Below are 20,082 nucleotides of genomic sequence, written 5' to 3'. Positions count from 1 at the left end.
ATACATATTCTGGTCCAAGAATCCCGCCAGCACCACAGGGCCAGTGTACAGTAAAAACTGCCGGAATTCGGTTGCCTTCCACCGATCTAACTCTCTAAGTGACCGTGGTCTCCTGGCAAACTCAACTGGAACATTCGGCCTGACAGACTGGAGTTCATGTGACATCCTGTCAACTATCAGTGCAGGCATTCTCACAGTTAAAGGACCCCGGAGCCAGAACTGGAGCATTTTTTTAACAACGCCCAAACAGACTAAATGCATGTAATCTAATGGAAACTGTGTTACCATGCCTATCTTGATACCCTGAAATGGATGAGGTCCCTCATGGTGGTGAATTTCATCGAGCTTTAAGTTGAATGACATGTCCGTTCTAAGGGGGTGCTCTGGTCCAGGGAACGACATGCGGTGATTCTGGTACTTCCCCGGGTGTTGGCACTTATCGCACCCATGGTAAGCATTATGGGCCTTTGTTTTTTTCACAAAGGCCCGTGCAGGGGTGTCACACACTACTGTGTGAAGCTCAATTGTGAGGTTCTTATCACCAAAGCAAAACCCAGCCTCGAGCTCCTTTAATTCAGTCACAAAATCTGATAAGAACTCTGTGGCCGAACTTGGTTTTTTAGGTCCACAGTACGCCCCAATCACCACTGGTTCCTTCATAGGGACGGTAACTAGCAATCCAAGGATCGGCCACAGCTGTAAAGTGGAACTTTTAAATAAAGGCAGACCATCTACATTAATCTGCAGCCCCAATGTCATGCCCTCTGTCAGTATTTTGACGTGTTTATTTAAAGTGTTCCTTAAGGAGGAAAGGATCCCAAAGTGATGGTAGTTACCCCCAGCCTTCTCTTGAATATCATAGTGGACTTTTGTTTTGAGAAGGGTCCTACCATCCTTGGGCAGATTGGGATGGGTTATGTAGAGTATGCTCAACAGCGCAGTCAGGGCAACCATTGAAATGCCAAATCTCACTGCCCAGTTGGCAATGTTATCGGAAAGGGATGGGGATGGGACATCAGGTTCAGAATCTGATGGGACATCAGGTTCAGAATCTGAACATGTTGTCCCATCCCCATCATCAAAATCCATGTCCTCTTCACTTAAATCGTCAAGTGAATCAAATGCATCTGCAGCTGAAGAGGTAGGAGCAGTGTCCTCAGAGAGAACTCTGTAATCTGCCGTCATTGCCGTCATGTCCATGTCAGTCATGTCTGTCCTAATGTCAAGAAGCCTTTTTTGGACGTCAACACGTGCCCTTCGTCTTAAGGCGTTTGAGGAGACAGGCAGAGTCTTTCTATTCATTTTTGTTCTAAAAGAGACATTTGAGAAAGACAGGTTGCAATCAATTGATCATTGTTCCTAATGTAATGTTCCTAATCATTGCTCCTAATGTTGTTTTTTAAATAAATACATTGTTGAATATACTTTAGTGGTGTTGTCTGTTTCATTGCTACAAACTAGACAAAAAAAAACATTTGTGATGCTCTACTTGATTCGGCTACATGAAATGGCCTTCTTGAAAATGTATGTGTGAGGCATTATTATTCTCATTATTGTTAGCAGACCATTCATGCCACATCAGGGCGCTTTAGTTCCATTGATGTGTTGTGACTGCGTGAGTAAAGTGGGAAGCAGAAACCAATATGGAGGGAATGTAATGAGGTTGCAATGAAATCTTCTGTGCTCCAAAGGCAATTGTATCATAAACGTAACATGAGCAAGATGCAAGGGATAATGCCTGACGAGGTGTCCATTAACAGAAATGTTGACTTACTTGATCAATCAAACCCAGCAGAGGAGGCAATGGCAGAAAAGTTGAAGCTGCAGAACACAAAATAGAAGATGATGAGGACCAAGTTCCATAATGCTACCATAATAAATCACAAACAGGCGTTGTCTAAACGACTGTGAAAAATGTTGAAGCTTAATTTTCATTACAAAGAGGATGGAAAAGGGGCAATAGACACTATGAGACCAAAGTCTGCTGGAACACCGTGGCCACGGCGTTCCCGCGTCTCCCGCGTCTCCCCCGACTCCCGCCGTGCCCCGCGAACGAATGAATGAATGGCCCGGGAACCGTGGGCAACGCGGCCACGGCACTCCCGCGTCTCCCGCGTGCCCCGTGAATGAATGAATGGCCCTGGAACTGCGGGCCCGTGACAGCAGCCCGGGCAACGCGGGCACTGTCACACAAAATTTGTACCGGCTGCCAAATTTGTACCGGGGGCATCATCCATACGTAATCCATTCCAAACCTGCCTGTCAGCAGATGATCGCGTCGTCCGTTGCCGGGCAGGTTTCAAAAAACATTCGCGCTCATGTTGCCAAAGACGAAATAATATAATAATGTTAACGGATCGCTTGATAACACTTGTTTTTACTTTATATTTGTATTGTATTTAATTGTTTAATCAAATTGAGCAAGTAAACTGAGTGTTTAAAGCAGGTCAAGGACGAAATAGCACAATACAGATAACGGATCGCTAGATAGAAGGTTCGCGAATGTTCACGTCATTCGACGTGATCGTCCGTTGCCAGGCAGATAGGCTACGAGTAGATAATGGATATGGGCCTTAAAACAGACCAGACCGTTGTCTAAACGACTGTGAAAAATGTTGAAGCTTAATTTTCATTACATAGAGGATGGAAAAGGGGCAATAGACACTATGAGACCAAACTCTGCTGGAACACCGTGGCCACGGCGTTCCCGCGTCTCCCCCGACTCCCGCCGTGCCCCGCGAACGAATGAATGAATGGCCCGGGAACCGTGGGCAACGCGGCCACGGCACTCCCGCGTCTCCCGCGTGCCCCGTGAATGGCCCTGGAACTGCGGGCCCGTGACAGCAGCCCGGGCAACGCGGGCACTGTCACACACAATTTGTACCGGCTGCCAAATTTGTACCGGGCGCATCATCCATACGTAATCCATTCCAAACCTGCCTGTCAGCAGATGATCGGGTCGTCCGTTGCCGGGCAGGTTTAAAAAAACATTCGCGCTCATGTTGCCAAAGACGAAATAACATAATACAGTTACGGATCGCTTGATAACTCTTGTTTTTACTTTATCTTTGTATTGTATTTAATTGTTTAATCAAATTGAGCAAGTAAACTGAGTGTTTAAAGCAGGTCAAGGACGAAATAGCGCAATACAGATAACGGATCGCTAGATAGAAGGTTCGCGAATGTTCACGTCATTCGACGTGATCGTCCGTTGCCAGGCAGATATGCTAGGAGTAGATAATGGATATGGGCCTTAAAACAGACCAGACCGACACGGGGCTCATTTTCCCCATAATGACCGGCGTTCTATACATTGTCCCTTATATAACATAGTCTGCCGAAATTGCTATTGCATTTTAAATCAAATACACTCACATGATCAATCACTTCTCGGTTCTACTGCTAGTTCAATATCATGCAAAGGCATTACAATACAATTATAGCATAGCCCCTACACGATGAAAACAGAAAGGTCAATGTTTACTGTGAATGTCGCAATATCTCAATTAATAAATGCACTTACTCAGTCAAGAGGATTCAGCCGAAAGTCAAAAAAGCACAGAAAATCTCCGATGATGTCTTGACCTTCTCCGGTTCTTTAAGCGTCTGCGATAGCTGTTAAGTTCAACCGTTATAAGTGGGCGGAGCCATCCTCTGTGAAAGGCGCGTCCGCATCCAGGTATCCGAAATGGGTCCGCTCAGGATCCGCTGTTTGACAGTGGGCGGAGCCATCCTCTGTGAAAGGCGCGTCCGCGTACAGGGATCCGACATGGGTCCGCTCAGGATCCGCTGTATGACAGTAGAACTTTCGGAGGCGGAGCTGATCCTCTGGGCGGCGCCCAAACGGATGAGGCAGCTTACGCGGGTTTGGCGGATTGAAGGCGGATCCGCCTAGGAGTCTCCTGCTATGTGGGCCGTGTCTGCATTGCTCATTTTGATAAGGACGACTTCATCCTTCCCAAAAGAGCTGCCGACCCAAAGAACCCAAGAGGAGTTTCATTGAAGAGGAATGCAATCAACAACTTTACCTCAAGTCTATCCGTAGCCACTTGCCGCACTCGAGGGATTGCATTCCTCTTCAATGAAACTCCTTTTGGGTTCTTTGGGTCAGCAGCTCTTTTGGGAATGATGAAGTTGTCCTTATCAAAATGAGCACTGCAGACACGGTGATCCTTCTGCATTAGAGTCTTGATTGTTGTCTCAATGTCCATATTCAGAACAATAAGCCACTGGTCTACCAGAGATCGGTCATTGTACCGCAATGGCAGTCTATGGAAAGTTTCTGGAGTGTAACTTTTCTTTCTTTTTTCCGCAGCCGGGGAAAACACCAACACGAACCATCCCTCTCTTGACTTCAAGCTGTGGATGGTTCGTCTTTCTCCGGTGCTTGAGCTGTCCTTCACTCTATGCGTCAGTCACGTGTGCAGTGCGTCTTCCGTCAACAACGTGCCATGCTTGATTGTAGCGAACAATTATTGTGTAACTGTAACTTACATATGCAATTCATTTAATTTACGTGTCAACACTTGCTATATATTATTTATAAATATATATTATATAAATTATAAATTCCAAAACTTTCCTCCTTGAACTGAACTCCGGCGCATTCGGCAATCGACTTGTGTGGACTTCCTGTAAACACGGATCTACCGGTAATGCTTTTAAACTGTCTTTTTAAATAAACTCCGGGTTTCCAAACTTTTTTTTTTAAGTTGTTTGTGCTTCGTTTTATGTGTAGGGACCCTAGTCATGCTACTGCAGAGGTTTGGTGCTATATAGTGGTTCAAAAATGCGGATTTAGAAGCGAAACACTATGCCCCAAGTCAACAACATGGACGCCAAACATTGCGCCCGGCAAACTATAATACTCGATTTTCAATGAAAAAGGTATCTGGAAGGCTTATTTGATGGGTTTTAATGCCAAAACAAAGATCCTGGGCTAATTTGCGCCGGAATTACACTTTAAGCTCATATAGGGTAAAGTCGTTTAGCTCAACCACCTATCGGTTGTTATAGCGTAGTACTAGAACCGTAGTGGAGGAATCTGATGATTTTCAAAATGTTGGAAAATCCCTGGCCGTTTCTCAATTCCTAGCACGCGTACTACGGACTCGATGACTTGCTAGCACGTACTTGGCAAGTCTGTACTTCAAGCACATACTTGCGAGCACGCGAGTACGTACCTGGAATTGGAACAGCAGCGGACTCGATGACGTCACCACCTCTGCTCGTCCGTTAACTGTGCTACGGCCTCATTTAGGCATATACTACTGAACAATATAAACAAATGATATAAAACAAAATCCCAGCCTCTTTCATTTTCAAATAGTATGTAAATATTCTGAATGAATAACAATTGAAAAGATATGAGTGTCCTGTCATGTGTATAAGCTATACACACACACGACCTTACATATATATATTTATATATTATTATTATTATATTAGGCCTATATATTATATATTATATAAATGTATATATAAGTTAAGAGTAACTTAAGCTACAGTTGTAACTTGTGTGCGTCTTCTCCATATTGTCCGCCCTCGTACTGCTGCGAGTGCGAAATGCATCCTGGGATTTATAGCGGGAGCAAGCACACACGAGCCACCTCCGATGCATGCTCGGTGAAACGGCGATATCGAGCACGCATCCAGAACACTTCCGGGTTTTACGACAGTACTCGCTTGATGCGTGCTTCGAATTGGAACAGTGCTCGGGCAACGACTGATGACGTTTCACGAGTCCACGAGCACACGAGCACGCACAAGTACGCGAATTGAGAAACGGCTCCTGGCTCCCTGGCTGTCCAGCCAGGTGTCTCTCATACCGCTGATTGGGGTTCGGCAGGTGCTCTCCGTCGCCGGCTGGTGGGTGACGGACGGTATAGGCCATCAAGGACCAACCCTCGGGCTGGTCCGGGCCGAGGTTTAAGTGGCGGGATGCCACAATATATATATATATATATATATATATATATATATATTATATATATATGCATTTACATACATATATTATAAATGTGATATATTCAGTCACTGATCACTAGGTGAAGGTAGTGGCTGACCTCGATCCTAGACCTTGAGCAATTAGCACCCCCGTGTGGTTATCAGGGGAATAGCTCGTATGTTAACAACGGCTGCAGAGTGTTTCGTGTTCAAAGAAATGGATGGTTAAGCTCATATAGGGTAAAGTCGTTTAGCTCAACCACCTATCGGTTGTTGTAGCGTAGTATTAGAACCGTAGTGGAGGAATCTGATGATTTTCAAAATGTTTGCGGCTTTATGTTTTTTTTTTTTTTTTGTAGTTTATTTAGCAGGGACAAAGCAGTGCACATTATTACAAACATGACATGGCAAGGCAATGACACAACTTGCAGATGTGAATACATAAAAGGTTTGTAGCTAGATAGCTAATTTGCAACCTCAGTCCCTGAGGTGTTACACATTTAGGGTAGGTAGATGCCTATTATTTGAACCCAAGGTCTAGCCTGACAAGAAAAAGTTTGAGAACCACTGAATTGATAGCACCAATTAGCTACTGTCCTTTTGTGGCGTTACTAGGCTATAAGTCTGACGATATACATATTCCGATATAACTTTTAATTAATAAAACCTTTAAAAATGCCTTCTTGAGGTCCTTGAGATGTTGTGAGCAATCTATATTTGGTGCACAAGGTGAGAAGCAGATTATCACTTAATAGCCTAGTTGTCGGGATATTCAAGTAGCTGCCAGTGCTTATTTACTTCAGTTTCCTTTTGTTTAATTGTTTCCTTGAAGCCCGTTGCCTACAGGCCTAGACGCCAACATGATGGGAAGCGCTGCAATAACAGCTAATTGACAGCTGGCAGCGAATGACAGACAGCGCCAGCACTCAAGGAAAACAACTACTGCTACAACTTTGGAGCATGTATTGGATAGGGATGTATCCATGTAAGAGGGGGGTGGGTGGTTTTCTTGATTACATTTGAGGGTGTATCATTCATTCCCTGCCTTGTGTTACAGCTGCCAGCAGATGCAAGGTATTGTCCCAGGGCTGCAATGATTGGGAGATGCTGGATAAATGGTCGTCACCATAGCAGCAAGTGTAACTTGCCTTAGTTAACATGAACACCATAAGTAAACATGACTACCATAAGTAAATAATTACATAACCATTCTGTTAAGAAATTGTTAGTTAATGCTTTTACTGCATTGACTTATGTCAATGAATGTCCCGTTATTGTACAATTTTACCATATTCATAAATATAAAAAATATAAGTCAGTGTCTCCGTTTTGTATACCTTTCAGAACAGATTTGTGTATCAACTTGTAGCCACAGTCAGGGTTTGTGCTGATGCCGCTGTAGACAACGCACTGGAGCACCTTGGGATACTGGTCGTGGGGCAGGTTCTGAATCAGAGGTATAGTTCGAGCGGCCCCTGCCGCCAATGACTGTTGCATCATATACTTGCACCAGCCTTCCTGTATGAAGTGTGGCGTGATGAGCAGTGCTTAGCATTGGCTGTCCTGAATGGCCTGGCTTAGCTCTGTAGCGATGGCAGCTCCTGGGATAGAATCTCTCAGATGCAAAAAACATCTAAAGCAGTGGGGTGCCACCTCCAGGAAAGTGACGAGACGATTCCCCTTTTGGATATCCATTTCCGCCGAGCTGTGGCACACAACGACATCATACTTTCGACTCCACCGTGGCGCTGAGCTCAGAGGGCCCACTGGCAGGTGTGCTTTGGAGGAGGAGGCTGTTGGGATGTTCAACGCTGATGAAGAGGATGGTGATAACGGTGATGACGACGATGATGTTGATGAAACTAAGTTTGATGACAGTGATAACCTCTCAGAAGAAGCAGCTTTGTTAGCCACAATAGATGTATGATCATCCTGCGATGCCTCTTTGCACTACGAAAATGCACTTGCCCTCGACTTGAGCCAGTGCATCAAACCTTAAAGAAGATAAACACACTTTTTAATGTCTATTTACAACTTATGCAGGGTGAAATAAAAAAGTGTGGGTGGTAACCCAGTGTCTCTAGGGATTAATGTGGCGTAGGCCTAAGCCTAAACTATCTTAAAATGTAATCTTTAAAATTTAGCAGGTAAGTTTGACAAGAAAGAAAGGACAAGATAATAACTGCGTTTCCATCAGCTTATACTTACCATCAATGGTTCTTATTTTCACAGCAATTATTTCTACTCATTTTTAACTACTTTCTTCCAGCCATTGTCAAAGTTGAGTACGCTTACAGAGTGTGTGGACTGATCCAGTGCTCGAAATTAATCTATGATCAACATTCCCGTCCGGTGGTGGTCTGAAGTCTCAGCACCAATATGTGCATGCAGGGGCGTAGCACCAAATTCTGGACCCTATATACAAGAAGTCCTGAAGCCCCACTGAAGCCCTCCCTTTATTTTTTAACTAGCAGGAAGCTAGGATGTTACAGCCATTTTGTTTTGTCGAGGCGTCTGGGGCCTACATGCCATAGGTTATATTTATCCAACACATTCTCACTCTGAGCGCGTCGATTTGGTCAGTGACTTTGGCTTCAGCTTCTGACGCAAAAGGGTACCCACCCTTGTGCTCCTTTTTTCGATGCATGGGATTTTCAACTCGTTACAATGTAGGCCTAATCCCTCCACGGTAATATATGAAGCTATGAGCATTCATCCCATTGGCTAACGGGGGACCCGACGGCTGCACATAGAGACGCTATGAGCATTCATCTCATTGGCTAACGGAGGACCTTGTGCTTCTTTTTTCGATGCAGGGGGTTTTCCACTCATTACAATGTAATCCCTCCACTGCAATATATGAAGCTATGAGCATTCCTCCCATTGGCTAACGGAAGACCCGATGGCTGCACATTAACGGCGATTTTACAGTGAAATCTGTGACATTACTCAACACAACTACACCAACGTGTCCTTGTTAATTACACAACATGTATGTGTTAAGGCTATGGACATACATTTTCCTGTTTTGTGCTTTGATTGAGAGAAACAATCATTTTTTTGATCAGTGTTAATAACCAGTCTTAATAACCAAGGCCTCATCATTTGAAAGTGTCTGCTCTTGCTTTTGGTTGTCTCTGTTCATTTTAGCAACTATAAAGGAGGTAATTAAGAATGGGGTTCTATTTCATGTAGGCTACGCCGTCTAGGCTTCGCCTTATGGGCTTGTCCCGTGCGCGCGCTAGCGCGCGCTGAAAATTCAAACTATGCACCTATCAGCGTGGGCACCGCCCACATTTCCCACGGTATCGTGTCTATATAACGCGGTGTATACCGTCGCTCATCCTCCCTTTTCTTTCAGCACTTGTGCTTATCAGCGAGAAATTGAGAACTACTATTAAGAAGAAGATGAAGACTTAAACACGGATCTCCCGAGCCGGTGGCAGCGGCTCGGGCGAGGCCGCGGACAAACGGCCCCTTTTCAGGGCCACCTGAGAGCGCTCCTGGAGCTAGGTCCTTTTCAGGACTCCTTTGCGCCTCCTGTCCCGCCTCCCTGGCACCGGGTGACGGGCACTTGGCGTGCTCTGTGTGCCTCGGCACCGACCACGCCGAGGCTGCTATGGCGGCCCCCGTCTCCTGTGTCGCCTGCCGGGAGCTGCCTGAAGAGGGGATCCTCTCCAGGCATCTCTTCTTTTCCCCTGCGGTGGACCTGACGCGATGGCATCATCGACGCCGACGACGACGCCTCCATGGACGGCGACTCGGCGTCCGGTTTTTCCCGCTCTCGGGTTACAACCGCCACCGTCGCGGGGAGATCATGGGTGAGGCGGCGGCCATCAAAGGGTTTCCCATGCCGGCCCCGCCTCTCGCCCCCGTATCTGACGATATGCAGGGCGAGTGCTTTCGCACCCCATCTGCTTCCCGGCGGGTTACCCCTTGTTCCCGCCTGTGCAGCACTTGTTTACTGCTGCAGGTGGGGACCCTTCTACCCTGAAGGCTCCGGTAAGCGAGGGGGATCCCTCGCCTGGAGCCTCCACTGGCAGCGCTTCTCTGTCCGGGCGCCGGATGGCGCCCTAACGAAAAGCCGCTGCCCCCCGACCGCCTCCAGAAGCAGATTGTCGGCCTAACGGACGTTAGGCCGACAATCCGCGACGGCGGTCAACAACATCGCCCTGCTCTCCTCTGCCATGGTCTCCTTGTTTGCTGACAGGGAGGCCTACGGCCCGGAGGAAGCCGTGAGATGGCTGGCGGTTTCCCGCTTTTTCCAGCGCCATCCTCCAGCTATGCCAGCCGATAGCCGTTTCGGCCGGCCGGCATATGGCGTGGGCTACCATGATTCAAAGGGTCATATGGCTCTCCCACACTGCGGTGCAGGAACGAGAGCGGGCCAGCCTCGTCCAGGGTCCACTAGCGCCTGATGGCCTATTTGGTCCCCGGTTCTCCGAGGTGCTCGCGCACCAGCAGTCAGTCCGTGAGAATCGTTCCCGGTTCGGGGCGATTCTCACGTGCTCCTCCCACCAGCAGGCTGGGAGGAGGCGGGGTCCAGACCGGTCCCAGTGTTCCAGGGGGCCGCCTCCGATTCCTGCCCCGGTGCCGCAGCAGCCGGGTAGAGCAGCGCCACGGACCGGTAAGTTCCGGAAGCTTGCTCCTACTTTTTCTTTCCCTATTAAAAAAAAAAAAAAAAAAAGTAAAGACCGTTCGGCCGAACAGCGGTAGGCTACATGGTACCTAAAGAGCGACATTCCTCAGGCCACCTGCGTCCTACGCTTGTGGTGCGTTCCTCCATGTTGCCTCTTCCCCCCTCTCAGCCCTGTGGCTGTAGGGTGGCGGTCGGACGGCGTGTTCACATGGCCTCTGGTTCACCTGCTTCTAAGAAGCGGCGTCCCTTGGAGCCTCGTGGACGGATCAGAGACTCGTTGCACGAGCCCGTGGATACGGCCGCTTGTACCGGTCTCCTGGTTCCCCACATTATAGGTGAGGAGATGGGTCCGCGCGCTGTGGCTACAGCCTGCGGACAGGTGCTGCGGCCGGACGGCTCGCTCCCTGTTCAGCGGGCACGAGCGCGACGTCTAGACAGCTCGTTGTTTTTACAACTGCTAGTTGTGGTACGTCTCCTACGCTCGCTGAGCCTCCTCCCTTTCATGGGGAGCCCCCCATGGTTCACACGCAGTGTGAAGGCGGTAGGGGCAGAGGAATACGGGTTATTCCTGGACGGTCTTCCTCAGCTGTCGGCTCACCCTCTCTCCAACCGCTATGCGTGTTGGCAAGAGCGGTGCGTTCTGCCATCGTGGTTGGACACCACGTTGAGATGGGGCCATCCCATACAGTTCAAGCGTTGTCCCCCACCCTTTATGGGGTTGGTGGAGACCACGCTACGGGACCCGGCTGCGAGCACGGGTCTTGCAGCAGAGGTGGCACGTCTCTTGGTAAAGGGGTCCATCACTGTCGTTCCCCCCCACGAGTCTCACCTAGGTTTTTATTCCCGCTACTTCCTGGTTTCCAAGAAGTCAGGGGAAATTAGACCTATTCTGGATCTTCGCGTGTTCAACAGATTCGTTGCCACGAGGAAGTTCAGAATGCTCAGGGTCGGAGCATTGTTCCGGTGTGTGAGAGAGGACGATTGGTTCACATCCCTGGATCTCAAGGATGCTTACTTCCACGTCCCTGTTCGGCAGGCGCACAGGAAGTTTCTCCGCTTTGCCTTTATGGGGATGGCGTACGAGTACCAGTGTCTGCCGTTCGGCTATTCCCTGGCTCCGCGCACCTTCTCGAAGTGTGTGGAGACGGTGTTGGAACCGCTCAGACGTCAGGGAAAGAGGATTATTTTCTACCTAGACGATCTGCTTATTCTGAGCAACTCAGAAGAGACCGCGAGAAGGGACACCATGTTGGTGATAAACCATCTCTCCTTCCTGGGTTTTGCCATCAACTGGGAGAAGAGCTCCCCGCTCCCCAGCCGGCAGACAGTCTACTTGGGGCTTTGCCTAGACTCAGCCACCATGACTGCGATGCTTTCGCCTCCTCGGCGAGACGCCATCCTGTCGGCGCTCTCCCGTTTTCACGTTCGCAGAAACGTGACCGCACTGTCCACCATGCGCCTGTTGGGGCTGATGGCAGCTGCCCACCCCGTGGTCCCCCTGGGTCTGCTTTTTATGCGCAGACTCCAGCGGTGGTTTGCTCGCCAACGGTTGGACCCCAGGCGACACAAGCTCAGGGTGCTCCTCGTCCCCCGTTCGGTGTCGCCAGACCTGGAATATTGGAAAGGACCCTCCGCCCTTCTCAAGGGTGTTCCACTGGGCAGGGTGGCGTCCTACGTAGTGGTCTTCACGGACGCCTCGTTGACGGGTTGGGGAGGAACGTGCCTCTCTCACTCGGTCGGAGACGAGTGGCGCACGCCCCCTACAGCACACATAAATGTGTTGGAACTCGACGCAGTGAGGAAAGTGCTGTTGCATTTCTTTCACCTGGTGCGCGGCCGCCACGTTCTGATCAGGACAGACAGCGTGTCGGCGGCGGCGTACATCAACAGACAGGGGGGAGTCCGCTCCCCTGCTCTCCACCGAAAGGCGGTCGAGCTCTGGCTTTGGGCTCATCAGTATCTCCGCAGTCTGAGAGCCCTGCATATCGCGGGCGCCCAGAACTTTGGGACGGACCTCATGTCTCGAGGCGGTCCCCGCCGAGACGAGTGGCGGTTACATCCCGACATTGTCAGATTGATCTGGCAGAGGTTCGGGACAGCGCAGGTGGACCTCTTCGCGTCCCGGGAGAACACGCACTGCAGGTGGTGGTTCTCCCTCAGCCCTCGGGATCTTCCCCCGTTGGGGGTAGATGCGTTGGCACACACACCTTGGCCGCGGGCTCTCTTGTATGCGTTCCCCCCGCTCCAGCTGATCCTTCCTCTTCTGGAACGGGTCAGACAGGAGAGACTGTCCCTGATATTAGTGGCCCCGGAGAACCGTTCAGCTCTGTGGTTTCCAGAGCTGGCCGCGCTCTCGCGGTCGGCGCCTTGGCCAGTACCATTCAGGCCGGATGCGCTTTCACAGGCCCACGGGACGGTGCACCACCAGCCCGATGTCTCGGGACGGCTGTTGGTTTGGCTCCTGAGAGGTTGATCCTGCAGGGCAAAGGTTTGCCTGAGACGGTTATCAACACTATTCAGAGTGCTCGTGCGCCTTCTACTTCTTCCCTCTATGCGGCGAAGTGGTGCGCCTTCTCTAATTGGTGTGAGACGAACCACGCTGTCCCATCTCAATGCGAGGTGGGAAGCGTGCTTTCGTTTCTGCAAAACTTATTGGAAAAAGGTTTGGCTTTCTCCACTATCAAGGTCTATGCGGCAGCCGTTTCGGCTGGCCATGCAGGCTGTGATGGTGGACCGATCTTCAGCCATCCACTGGTCAAGAGATTCTTGCGTGGGGCTAGACGGGTTAGGCCTGTTTCACGCGTGCTTACACCACGCTGGGATCTCCCCACCGTGTTGCGCGGATTGTCCAGGGATCCTTTCGAGCCTCTCTCCCAGGCCCCTTTGGATGCCCTGTCATTTAAGACGGCGCTCTTGTTGGCCTTGGTTTCTGCCAAGCGGGCCGGTGAGCTAACCGCTCTGTCTGTCAGCCCGAGTTGCTTGTTGCTAAACGAGGACAGCTCCTTCGCGTTGCTCAGACCTAATCCTGCGTTCCTCCCGAAGAACATTAATAGTTCTTTTCGGTCGAGGGATATTGTGCTTAAGGCTTTTCACCCCCCGCCTCATTCTAGTGAGGCGGAGGCTGAGTTGCATCTCCTGTGCCCGGTTCGGGCGTTGGCTATGTACGTGAATCGCTCGGCAGCGTTCCGCTCCACACAACAGTTGTTTGTGTGTTATAGCGACGCTAGCAGGGGCCGCGCTCTCTCTAAGCAGCGGTTTTCTCGCTGGGTATGTGAGGGTGTTTGCCTAGCCTACTCTCGGCAGGGCTTGGCGCCACCGTTGGGCGTTAAAGCTCACTCCACACGGAGCGTGGCCGCTTCAACGGCTCTACTCAAGGGCGTTTCGGTGGAAGACATCTGCGCGGCTGCGTCTTGGTCTTCCCTCGGCCTCTTTGTCCGTTTTTACATGTTAGACATGTCCAGGGGCTCACTCGGCAACTCTGTGCTAGAGTCCGGGACCCCTTTTTACGGCTTAAGAATATAGACATGTTCTTTAAAGCGGCGTGGTTGGATTTCCTCTCGCCGGCTGGCGAGTTGGTCTTGATTACCAGTCTCTTACTCTCCCACCTTTTTTCAAATGAAAAACAGGCTAGGGGGTTTTCTATTGGCTCGCCAATTGTCTGGTGGTTTTGTTTACCAGTGAGGCACTCCCGCCGTTTTCTTCAAATAAGAAACGGCCGAGAGAGTCCCATTATTGGAGAGCCGAATTCCGTAGCTCCCCCCCCGGTGGTAGCGGACCTAATGGAAACCGTGTTGCTCTGGTTTTCTTTTCCTTTTCATGGGTTCCATGAAGCACGGAATAGAGCCGGAGTCTTTACAGACTCACTTTTTTCTCCCTTGATCATTGCGTTGCTTGATCTAGGAGGAATTAGTTTTTATAAAGCTGTTGTGTTTTACACTTCCTTGGCTTTTTGAGTCTTAATGTGTTCTGGTGACTTAGGTCGTTTTGACTGGGGTCCAGCAGGAGTACATTGATCGGGCTCCGCTCGCAGCTTCACCTTAGCCCATAAGGCGAAGCCTAGACGGCGTAGCCTACATGAAATAGAACGATAGTTATGTTATTATAACTCTAGTTCTAGGATTGTAGGCGTAGCCGTCTAGTTTCCCACCTGCTGTACCCTCCAAATGCTGAAAGAAAAGCGTGGAGGATGAGCGACGGTATACACCGCGTTATATAGACACGATACCGTGGGAAATGTGGGCGGTGCCCACGCTGATAGGTGCATAGTTAGAATTTTCAGCGCGCGCCAGCGCGCGCACGGGACAAGCCCATAAGGCGAAGCCTAGACGGCTACGCCTACAATCATAGAACTAGAGTTATAATAACATAACTATCGTTTCATCTTGTTTGTTTAAACGTTAGTTAGTTAGAACCTGACTTCCTTCATTTTGTCTTCTCTCCCTGTCTTTCTTTACCTTTCTCTTCGGAGAGCCAGACTTCAATTTATTTAACTGTGGCTATGACATATTGCCGCAACTCCATCCAGATAATAAATGTTCACCGTAGCGTAGGCAAGGTGCGATTTGCGGTGAAATCAGCTGTGTGGACTGAACCATTTGACGTGTTCACAGAGTATAAGAATAGTGTTCACAGAGTAGTCACAGCAGTCTTTAGGCTACTTTTAGCACTAATATACCAATTCATTCAACTATTACTCTAAGCTTGCATTGAGATCGATATTCATCATGACATTAAGCTATGATATTAAACTATTTGAACAACAATCAAAATATACAACAACATCATGAATAAAAGTGCTACGGAATGATTGGGCCGCGCCGCACCGCAATCATTCCGTAGCACTTCTATCTTTGACGCAAGCCGTTGCTGAACCGAGTCAATTTCCACAGAGCAGATCGACCCGGGCAGGAAGTTAAATAGTAAAAGCCATAGAGCATCTGGTGAATTTTCAAAATAAAACACAATACTAAGCTCATGTAGCCTGTTATAACTTCACATCAACATTACGTCATGACCGCTGGAACCAGGTCAGCAGTCAATCAATCAAAGGGTCTCAGATGGGCCCATGGACATATTATAAAATGGACAACGGATTCCAAAATGGCGCCCATTTTGGAAGCCCACTGGCGCCCACTGAAGTCGACTATGATTTCTTTTGTCTTTCTGACATTTTTGCATATTCTCGAAGAAAGTTGTCCAATCCCGGGTTGCTTTGAACTCACTTCATTTATTATAAAGTCGTCGGCATGTTTCGGCATGGTAAGTGAAGCTATACGGAGGGAATTCTAGGAATCGTGTAGAACACGTGTGAGAGATAATAACTCTGGCTACTATGGGCCACGGGCAGAGGCCCGTGACCCTTCGCGGGTGTCGCTGAAAATCTCTCTGGCGATCCCCACTTCGTGTCCTCAGGTAGAGACCGCCAAGTGGGCGTGGCCTAGTGGGCGTGGCCGGGGTGCCGCTTCGGCTTCTTCATATATTTAAAAGGCCCTGCCATCTGTGGCTGGAGCAGCCTCTAATAAGGTCTTGCTCCCCTTGTGGCTATGTATAGTATTTACGGCTTATATGTTTGGTCCTGCTTCATTTTGGTCTATGTGTGGGTAGCTCAGATTCTTAAAATACGTAACAACATTCAGGGTCAGGTTGTTTTTTTGACACCATTCTGTCAGTCTGTCAACTTCGTCTCTGTAGGCACTTTCATTTTCATGGGTGATTTGTCCTACCACAGTGGTGTCATCTGCAAATTTGATCACAGTATTTGAAGGATGGGTGTTGATGCAGTCATATGTGTATACGGAGTACAGCAGGGGACTCAATACACAGCCTTGTGGAGCTCCAGTGCTGAGGGACAGGCTCGAGGATTGGTGAGGACCCAGTCTCACTGTCTGCGGGCGATCTGTTAGGAAATCCTTAATCCACATACACAGGCTGTAGCTGAGGCCCAGATCAAGAAGTTTGGTGATCAGCCGGTTGGGGACGATGGTATTAAAAGCCAAGCTGTAATCTATAAAGAGTAGTCTTACATATGTCTCCTTCTTGTCCAGGTGTGTCAGCGTTGAATGGAGGGCTGTGACGATAGCGTCCTCAGTGGACCTGTTTTCCCTGTAAGCAAACTGATGCTGGTCCAGGGAGCGAGGGAGGAAAGCCTTAACGCGCTTCGCCACCAGCCTCTCAAAGCACTTGGCGATGATGGGAGTCTGCGCCACAGGTCTATAGTCATTTAAGGTGCTGATGTTACTTTGCTTGGGCACAGGTATAATAGTGGCTGTTTTAAAACAGGTTGGTACGACCGCTTTGGCTAAAGACATATTAAAAATGTCCGTAAAGACATCTGCAAGCTGGTATGCGCATTCTTTGAGCACTCTTCCTGGAATGCCATCTGGTCCCTCTGGCTTCCTTGTGTTCACAGACCTGAGGATGAGTCTTACCTCCTCTGATGTGACCATGGCTGTGTGGTCTGTGCCAGCAGGTGGGGGAGCAGCTCCATTATCTAGCCCAGGTGTCTCGAAGCGGGCATAGAAGTGGTTGAGCTCCTCTGCCAAGGAGGCATTGATGTTTGTCGGTGGGTTGCGGCTTCCCCTGTAGTTTGTGATCTGTTGTATGCCTTGCCACACTTGTGTTGGGTCTCTGTTGGTGAAGTGGCCCTCAATCTTCTCCCTGTACATGGCTTTGGCCTGCTTGATGCCTTTTTTCAGGTTGTGCCTGGCTATGCTGTACTGTGCTCTGTCACCTGATTTGAATGCTGCGTTGCGCTCCCTCAGAAGGGCCTGTACCTCCCCAGTCATCCAGGGTTTCCTGTTAGGGGGAATCCTGCTGCGGGTGATGGTGGTGATATTTTCAATGCAGGTCCTGATGTAACAGAGGACAGCGAAGGCATACTCATTTACATCCTGATTAAAAAACAAGGTCCAGTTTGCTCTTTCAAAGCAGTCCTGGAGCTGTAGAGATGCATCTTCAGGCCACTTCCTAAACGTTTTAATGGTAGCTTCTTGTTTTTTAATGGGGCGATATGCGGGAATCAGGGATAGTGACAGGTGATCAGACTGGCCCAGGTGTGCGAGGGGTGAGGCCCTGTATCCCTTTTTAATATTTGAATACACACAGTCCAGAATATTTTTTCCTCGAGTTGCGCACTTTACGTGTTGATCAAAGCAAGGCAGCACCGTATTGAGGTTGACATGGTTAAAGTCACCAGCCACGATAAAAACGCCCTCTGGATAAGTGGTCTGCTGTTTGTTTATAGCTGCTAGTAGATAGCCAAGTGCTGCATTAACGTTGGCATCTGGTGGGATGTATACAGCGGTTACCACGGTAACTGAGAATTTGCGTGGTAAATAAAATGGTCTGCATTTGACTGCTAGCATCTCTAGATCAGGTGAACAGTGCTGATCAATGACAGTGGAGTTTGTACACCAGTCCTTATTTACATATGTACATAGTCCTCCTCCACGGCTCTTACCAGAAGCCTCTGTTCTATCGCTGCGATGAAGTGAGCAACCTGCCAGCTCCACTGCTGCATCTGAGATCCCTGAGTGTAGCCAGCTTTCCGTGATAACGATGATGGAGCTGTCTCGTATGGTTGACCGCGTCGATATATCTAGATGAAGCTCGTCCATCTTATTTCCTAGAGACCTGACATTTGCGACGTAAAGACTGGGCAGTGGTGGTCTGTTTGGAGCCCTTTTTAGCCTAGCCAAGTCGCCAGACCTGCAACCCCGCTTCTGTTTACGTTCCCTCCTCCGTCTTCGGGGTATGCCGCTCGGTGTATCTATACATGGAGACGCCGGTGTTCTTGCTATTCCCGGAGGAATCCCATGCGAGTGTTGAAAGGCACTCGTTATCGGAATTTGGCATGTTCTACCGAAGTGAAATAAATCCTCTCTGTTGTAGACAATATTTGACGATTGATTTGGTTTAATTTGACTGATTTCACTGCATTGTTAGCCTAAGTGGATCGCAGAGTGGGTCGTAAGAGCATCGTACAGTTTTCACACCGTTTCCCGAAAGTATATTTGGTAACGAACGTCTTAAAAACGCTCACGAGTCACGAGTAGCTAACGAGTGCTCCAGGGTACTCGTAGGACGCTAAGAGCCTCGTTAGCCTACTATAGCCTCAGTGGCGTAGCCAGCGGACATTCCTAGTATTGGATGCGTTTTATTATAACACATTGGTAATGGTGTATCACGTGCGTCTGAGCCTAATGTGGGCCATTATGTTCTTATGCCGCTTTTCCACTGCATGGTACCAGCTCGACACGACTCGACTCGACTCGACTCAGCTCGCCTTTTTTGCGTTTCCACCGCGATCTAGTACCTCAAGTGGCTGCTTTTTCTAGTACCGCCTCGCTCTAGGTTCCAAGCGGCTGAGCCGATGCTAAAAGGTGACGTCGGCAGACGGCCGGCCACTGATTGGCCAGAGAGTGTGACGAAGTCACGAGAGCGACATGGCAATCATGCTGGTAACAGCCATAGCAGCGCCGCAGCCAACATATTCCACTTCTTCAACATGCCAGCTAATAATACGAACACGAATACCATCGCATCGATGTTCTCCATTGTTGTTATGTGGGTTCTGTCCATGTGTGGGTTACGTAGGTGTTGTTTGCGTCGCGTACAAAAATACATCACGGCCCTTTCGCGCAGACGACCCCGCCCACGTCCCGGAGGTACTATTTGCGGTGGAAAAGGACCCGCGCTGCTACCGTGTCGAGTCGTGTCGAGTCGTGTCGTGTCGAGTCGAGCTACATGTACGGTGGAAAAGCGGCATTAGTTTGAGAGAGACAGTCCAGGAAATGTTTGAGCAGGCAGGGCACTTAAAATGAAACGTAGCATAAAATAATGTAAAAAAAAAAAAATATATATATATATATATATATTATATTTTTTTATAAAAAACAAGCAAAGGAGCAGGCAAAAGGCTGGGATATGGTGGGGATTGGTCACCTTGACGGGAATGTTTAGTGACATGTGGGAGGGTGGAGGGGGTTAAAAAAAAGTCTCAATCACTCTTCGACGTGCATGAAAACCAGCCGCGTAGTTATGAGGGAGGCCGTCCTCACACCGATATTCCTCGTCGTCATCGTCCTCAATGTCCTCCGGTTCAACCAAAGCTACCCCAGCCTTAGCTGCAATGTTGTGCAACATAGCTGTCACATATATCACAGCGCATGACTTGGCCGGCGAAAACTGGAGCCCTCTGCTGGACTTGTGAAGGCATCTAAAGCGCAACTTCCACCTCCCGATCGTGCGCTCAGGATTAGGACTGCTATATATGTCGGCCTAGGTTTAATCAATTGTGTTTTAATATCTTTAGCATTCATATTATTGCAATCTATTCTTTTCGTAGGCTACTCTGCGGTTGGCCTTGATGGGGAGATATTTTAACCCTTTTTAACCCCATTTTACTCGATGGTTATTATCGATGGTTCGAAAGATCCACCTTTCGAACCATTTTACGAGCGAAGATCCATCGATATCGGGAAACGGGGCCCTGGGCG

This window comes from Gadus chalcogrammus, chromosome 16 (assembly GCF_026213295.1).
Source record: "Gadus chalcogrammus isolate NIFS_2021 chromosome 16, NIFS_Gcha_1.0, whole genome shotgun sequence".
Taxonomy (NCBI): domain Eukaryota; kingdom Metazoa; phylum Chordata; class Actinopteri; order Gadiformes; family Gadidae; genus Gadus; species Gadus chalcogrammus.
The sequence above is the reverse complement of the archived record's forward strand: the minus strand, read 5'-3'. Positions refer to the sequence as shown.